The following is a 6,864-nucleotide window of genomic DNA, read 5'->3' on the forward strand; positions in this document are numbered from 1 at the left end:
GCTGGGCACCAGCTCCTGCGCTCCCAGGAAGGCGGTCTAGAGAGCAGCTCAGCCTGCGAAGTAGTCGAAAGTGCCCTGTGTGAATTAAAATGAAAGCTATAAGGCTAAATGAAGTGAATTGTTTAGCTATAAGGCCAAATTAATGAATAGTGCAGAGAATAATACTTTTCACCATGTAGCCGTATTAATATTAATTTCCGCACACACTGGCGAGACTCGAAAACAACGCGGGCCGGAGCCACTGGCAATACGTGGCTGCTGTGCCATTCCCAGCCCGCCTGGGCTGAGGACAATGCAAAATACGATTTTATTAAGCTTTCCTTCTAATTTCATGGCACTCAGCGGTGTTTGTGACTGCGCACAATGGGAGGCACCAGGCCAGAGCCTGCGCTGGCACAAGCGGGGCTTGTTCCATTGACCCCAGCAGAGCCGCGCTGATTTACACCAGCTGAAATCCAACCCCTAACTTCTGCCTCGGAAGGATTAAGCCTTAATTACTTCTTTATGGTTGACCCACGGCGCGGGGATATCCCAGCATCGCCAACCCCAGGGTACCCATCTCTCGGCTGCAGTAAATGTCCCCCTTCATGCCAACCCCACCGCAGCGGCTTGGCAAAAAGCGCAAGTTGTGCACCAGGCTGATGGGCAGTCTGGTTTAGCCAAAAAAAGGTTATATGGCAGGAATTTGGGAGCTGCAGGGTGCTCCTGGAGCTTCCCAATGCCCACCCTGGTGGGGACAGTTTTCATGCCCAGCCCCACCAGACAGTGGCCCCCAAAACCCAGCTGGGAACGTGCCCCGTAGGGAAGAGGGGTTTGACCCCTCTGAGGGGTTGTGATCCTCCTGCTTGAGGGGTCGTCCCTTGTGCTGGCTGTGCTGGAGGAGGGCCTTTGCCTGCCTAGCAGCTCCATGAGCATGTTTTGTTCATCATTCCCTAAAATTTTCCAAAGCTATGAGCAAGAGGGAGGCAGGGAGCACTTTCCAGGGGACGCTTTAACCCCCAGGTCCTGCTGCGCAGAGATTGCTGCCCTATGGTCAGAGAGACTTGATGCCGGCCCTCTGAGGACGTCAGAAAGCAAATCATTTGGGGCTTTAGAGGTTAAAGCACAGACACCTCGGATTGCTTCCGTCTGCCAGCATCGAGCAGCGGCCTGCCCAGTTCCCAGCATGATCCATTGCCCATGGGAAGCGCTGCTGAATGAGGACACGTCGCCACGCTGTCCTGCACTCACTGCAGCTTGACAAATGCTTATAAGCAGCATCTTACATAGAGCCCATTGTAGGGATCGTGCCTCAAGGCTGTGTCCTTTCTTTCCGAGCAGAAGAGGCTGAAAGCATGCATGGAAACTATTTCTCGCTGGGCACATTGGTGCAGAGAAGTCCTACAGCCAGAGAAATCCTACAGCCCTGTGCTTTTCAGCCTGGACACCTTCACTTACACTTCTCTCACCCTTCTGGCTTTTGAGACTATTAAAACAGTTTAGAGCACCTACTGGTGAGCAATTTGCAGTAGAGGGTTTTTTTTCTGGCTCCCGGTTAAACAGACCCCTGGTGATGTTGCTGCAGAGCAGGACAGAAGGACAAAATGCACAGCACAACCCACGACAAGGCAGTGTGCTTGGGAAATCCCACTTCTGGCAAAGTGAATGGCCAACTTGCTTCAACAGCATTAAGATTTTGTCTTGATATTTATTTTTCTGTAAATAAATAGCAGTCTGTGACGTGAAGAAGAGTGGTGGCCGGGCTTGTTTAGCAGAGCATAGCTGGCTACGCCACGATGCCTGCCTTCCACGTAGGCACAAAGCAATGGCTTGGGTGTCATTATTTTAAAGTCTCCTGTTGCTTAGCTGTACCTACATGGAGCTGTTTCCACCATGGCCCTTCACTTGAAGACTTGCTGAAACGCAGCTGTTACCCCCAAGGTATATATCCTTACATCTCTGAAGAGAATACGCCGGTTCATTAATTTTGTCATTTCATCTGGGAAGGATCAAATCTGGAAACTTTTTTTTTTTTTTTCCATGTTCTCCTTAACTCAGTAATTACACTGCCTGTGAGAAAACAGAACAGAAAGGAAATTGCTTCTAAAGGACACGGTAATAAACGTGTCCTGTATATATCACTTTTGGTGGGTTGTGTTTATTATTAACTTGGAGAAGCCTCGAGCCCAGACGTGGGAGCACGGCAGGCGGGTTTCCCTGGGAGCACAGCCCCAGACAGCACTTTATTGCCCCGTGTCTGTGCCACGCGAACCAGCCCCTGTGGCAGACCTCATTAGCCCAGCCAGGGAGCTGGGAAGCCTACTGCTGCCCACATTTCTCTGCAAGGAGCTCCCTGACGTTTTCCCCTTTGCTAATTTCCACTAATGGATGATCCGACTAATTTTAATTAAACCGCTATATACTGGGAATAACTCCTCCGGCTTCACGTTAATGCCAGCTAATAGAGAAAATCTGCCTTGCAGAGCCTCATCCTTGGAAGTTGTCGGCTTCGGTTGTTCAGCTGAACTCCAGCACCTGGGGAGATCAACCTTAGGACGTTGGCTTGACGTTGAGTCTCGTGCCAGGACCGGTGCCAGTGGGTCTGATGCCAGTGGGTGCGAAATTCTTAGGAAAAGTCTCATCAATTTCCGTGTAATCAAGATTTCACCTTTATCTCTGCCTGTCTGCATTCAGGCCAGATTTGCTTTCCTGCTTTTGATCACTCCCAAGGTGTGAATAAAATTAAATCTGTTAAACAAGTAGCTGCTTAACCTGGGTTTACTGCTGCTTTGCATAAGTGGAGTGCCTAAAAGCAGCTAGCAGGTAGGATACGTAGTTAAATACAGAAAAAGCTTGCCCAGACTTTTCTAAAGAAGTGGCTTGGGCACTCAGCCGTGTGTTGGGGTTTCTTTGTTTTTAACAAAACCTGCAGTAGCACTGCTTAGCAGTGTGAAAGTGGGGCGGCTGCACCTGAGACCCCCTGGATTTGGAAGTGAGGGGGAAACAACCTCTCCATGATGTGTGCTGGGACCATATGTCATTCCCTGGAGCCATCCCAGGACATGGGAACATCACTGATGTAGGTAGGATGCTGAGATCACCTGGTTTGAAGTCCACTGGGTGAAGAAAATAATGTTCTGGTGGTGGCCAGTTTAGTTTTCCATGGCCAGTCCTGGGACGAACCGAAGCAAGCACACACATAATTCACTGCTCCTTCCCTGTGCCATGAGGCACACTTCTCAGGGCACATCTTTTGAAAGAAGCACTTTGACCCTTGTATTTTCAGGAAATTAAAAAGGTGGAATCCTCCCCCCCCCCAAAGAAAAAAATGTTTTTTGCTTAATTTAAGATAACAAGCCCCATCAAGATAGCAGTTGTTCTCCTGTTTGAGTACTGCCTCTGCTCATTATGTGTGTGTATATTATCGTTATCAGTAATCTCCTCGGAGCTTTACAATGGCTCAAAATTATGACATTCCCTGCTCCCAGAGCTTGCTATATCAAACACAAACAAGTTATCAGGAAGAGCTGTAACTACAGAGCCGCTGATCCGAGCCAACCTTTGATCTGTGGCTGGAGATGGGATGAAACAAAAGGTGGCTTGTCAGGTTGTCAGGACCCTGAGTTTAATATGATTCATCAGACAAACCGGGTATTTCGGCTGGGGCACAATCAATGCATATTCTTTCGAGGATGCTAGGAGTTTTTCCTTGGTTTGGGATTTTTTTTCCCCCACACATGGCATTGGTTTGAAAGCATTTAAGTGGTGATTATCCCTTATTTTCCTACTTTATTGGCAACGGTGAAATGTGGGGATAAACAGAATATATGCAACGGTGCAAAAAGAATAAAAACACATTTCTGAGTTAAGAAAATGAGCTGTGGAGCAAAGACCACAGTGTGATTACACAAGCTTATTCACTGATGGAAATAAGTGCTGTGGCAGGCAATTATTTCCAGATCTTACCATGCAAGAAAGGCAAACTGTTTGCTGGATAGCATTCATGAGGGTCAGATGATGGAGGGAAAGGCCAGGAAGACAAGAAGGAAAGCTTTCACATCCCTTTTTGCAAGCTGTCACATGAAAGAAATGCCTGCAGTAACACTCACTGAATGTGAACAGGGGGATGTTTGCAAACTGCCAGAACGTCCCTCACAGGGGCAGAGGGAGAAGAAAATGATCATTAAGCGAAACAATAAGAGAATTGTTGCCATTTCATGTTATTTTCGTCGTCCGGAGCTGAGCGAAGAGAAACAAGCCGTGCTTGTCCGGTCCGTGCTCTGCCAAGAGAAGCCTGATGCCATTAGAGGGGCTGCATGGACTTCTCGTGCTGAGGCCATAAAGGTCTGGGCCCCATCCCCACCACAACATCACCTGGGCTTCTTCAGAAGCCACGCTGGTCCCAGCAGCACCTGTGTGTGTACGTGTGCCTGTAGACTCCTGCCAAGCCACGATTTCAGCCATTTGCTCTTTAGCCCTGTCAGCAGCTCAGTGGCCTTAGGACCCCTCGGTAGATGAAGGGTGCAGATCAGCCCAGAGGTGCCCCTCTCTCCCTTTGACTCCATGGAGGACCTACAGCTCGTGTTCTCCCACCAAAGACCCGTGAGGGAGGTGTTCAAAGCCATGTGGGGTGGCTCTGGGCCTGCAGATGTGTCTACAGCTGTCTCAAGGCTCGGCCCGTGGGCCTAGCAGCTCCTGAGCTGCTCAGGATGAGGTGACCCTGCAGAGATCTCCTCAGGATCACGGCCACCCAGGCATAAATACGAAAGTGTGCAGTGCCCTCGGCTGCTCGGCAGCTTCATAAATGGCCTGGGGAAAGGGTGAGGGGTGAGGAGGCAGAACCTGCTGCTGATAAGAAGTTATCTGAGGGCAAGGACACGCTGTGGGAACTGCAGGAGGCCAAGTGGTCAGTGAAAGGGCTGACATGCAACAGATAACTGCAAAATTGGGGTTTGGATGGGTAGGGAGTCCTAGTTCACGTGGGCTCTATGCAGGCTTATGCTGCTGAAGAAGCAGGTCCTGTGTTTGGTGTCCACCAAAGCATGAGCTCAGGGCTCAGCAGCAGCCACAGAAGCGGAGTCAGATGCTAGGAGCCTACAGGAAAGGAGCCCAGAGGCTGGCAGATTGGTTTTTAAAGCCCTTAGCAATAGGTTTATTGCCTGCTCGTGGGGCCCTGGAATAAGCAGTGCCCATCAGAGGGTGGTAACATGTGCCACGAGATGGGCGAGATGAAATAAAATAACATATAACATAGCATAACGTAACGTAACATAACAGAACAGAACAGAACAGAAATAGCCAGGGATATTATAATAAAAATAAATTTTTGTGGCAGGAGCAGGCAGGGTGTCTCAGCTGGATACCTCCTCCCTGGCACCTGCTTTGAAAGGGAGGGAAAAAGCTGTTTGTTCTCTGCAAAGTGTGCATCTGCCCCAGCGAAACCTGCAGAGGAAGTGTCAGACCCCACCCTGGGAAAAAAAAAAAAAAAAAAAAAAAGCGTATGAGTGTGTCTGTCTTTCTGTATATTTACATTTACACACACCCCTACATCTGTTTTTCTCCTGCTGGTCATTGAGGCCGTGGGCAAGGCGGAGGAGCTCACAAGGACAAGCATCTGGGTGCTGTCCCCTGGGGGCTACTCGAGCAAAGCCCCCCAGCAGTAGGGTTTCTCCCCAGAAACCTTTGGCCACCATCTAGCTTCCCTGTTGCATCGCCCTCACGGCTCCGGGGATGACCTGAAATGCTCCTGTAAAAGGAAATACGCTGTGGCTCTTGATGCTTTCCAGCCCGTGGCGTTTGTTTTCCTTCCACAAAATGCAAGTCAAAAAATCCAAATGCTGTAAGCCCATTTAAAATGCAGTGTTTCTGCATCCCACCGCCGTCCTGATAACACAAACGGAGGGTGCTTTTGTTCTTTTGTTTTTCCTTTTCTTTTTACGTTGACTTTAAATGGAGTGAATCTGTTTTTCTCCTTTGCTCCTGCCTCTTGCCGATGTGCAAAGCAGCATTTCTGCTCCGAGCGCCTGGGACTAATAGCGGGAGTCATCCCCAGCGCCACAAAGGTTTCCTTTTGTCACCTTTGTGTCTCCTCTCCCTGCTGTCCCGTTGGGTCAAAGGGGGCTGCTGAATGTCACCCCCATGCCGTGGCCCAGGGGTGCAGCGGGGACCTGCCCCGGGACCCCCATCCCTGGGGGGAGAAGGAGGAGAGACGAAGCGGGGGCTGTCAGAAGGGGCTAGCATCACCCTAAGGAAAAATGGAAAAAAAGGGGAAAAAAGGGAAGCCAGACTAGGGATTCTGCCACTCCTTAGACACAGGGGGAAAGGAGGCAGCCTCTTACATAGCCTTTAAGTCCAACGGGTATCAGTTTATGAAAGCCGCTAGCTCGGTCCTGGCAACATCTGCATTTAGAGAACGTTTGTGTTTTGTTTTTATTTCTGTGGAGTTTTAACTGTTATACTAATTAGATTAATTCATCATTTATATTAATCCTTAATTAATATTAATTCATAATTAATATTAATTCTTAATATTTAATAAAGCATTGCAAACTTTAAATATATACTTAACAATACCAGAAAGAATTAGTAGGTAATTCTTCCTTATTGTTTTTGTTCTTCAACCTTCTCTGTGAGTACCGTGCTGGTGGTACACGTGAAAATGAAACTCAGCAGTCCCAAATGGCCGTAAATTTCTGAAACTTCTCCTTTCTGTCTTCCTCCCCAGCTTCAGCACCCTGCCTTGCCCTGCTCCGTGGTGCGGACTTGAAATGAACTGAATAGAGGTTGCAACATCTTAGCGAATTCCACATGAATATATTCCTGGCGCAGGCTGAAGAAAGAATAAAATTAATGGGATGTGAGGGAGGGACGGAGGGAGGGAGGAGG

This window comes from Anas platyrhynchos, chromosome 1 (assembly GCF_047663525.1).
Source record: "Anas platyrhynchos isolate ZD024472 breed Pekin duck chromosome 1, IASCAAS_PekinDuck_T2T, whole genome shotgun sequence".
NCBI lineage: Eukaryota > Metazoa > Chordata > Aves > Anseriformes > Anatidae > Anas > Anas platyrhynchos.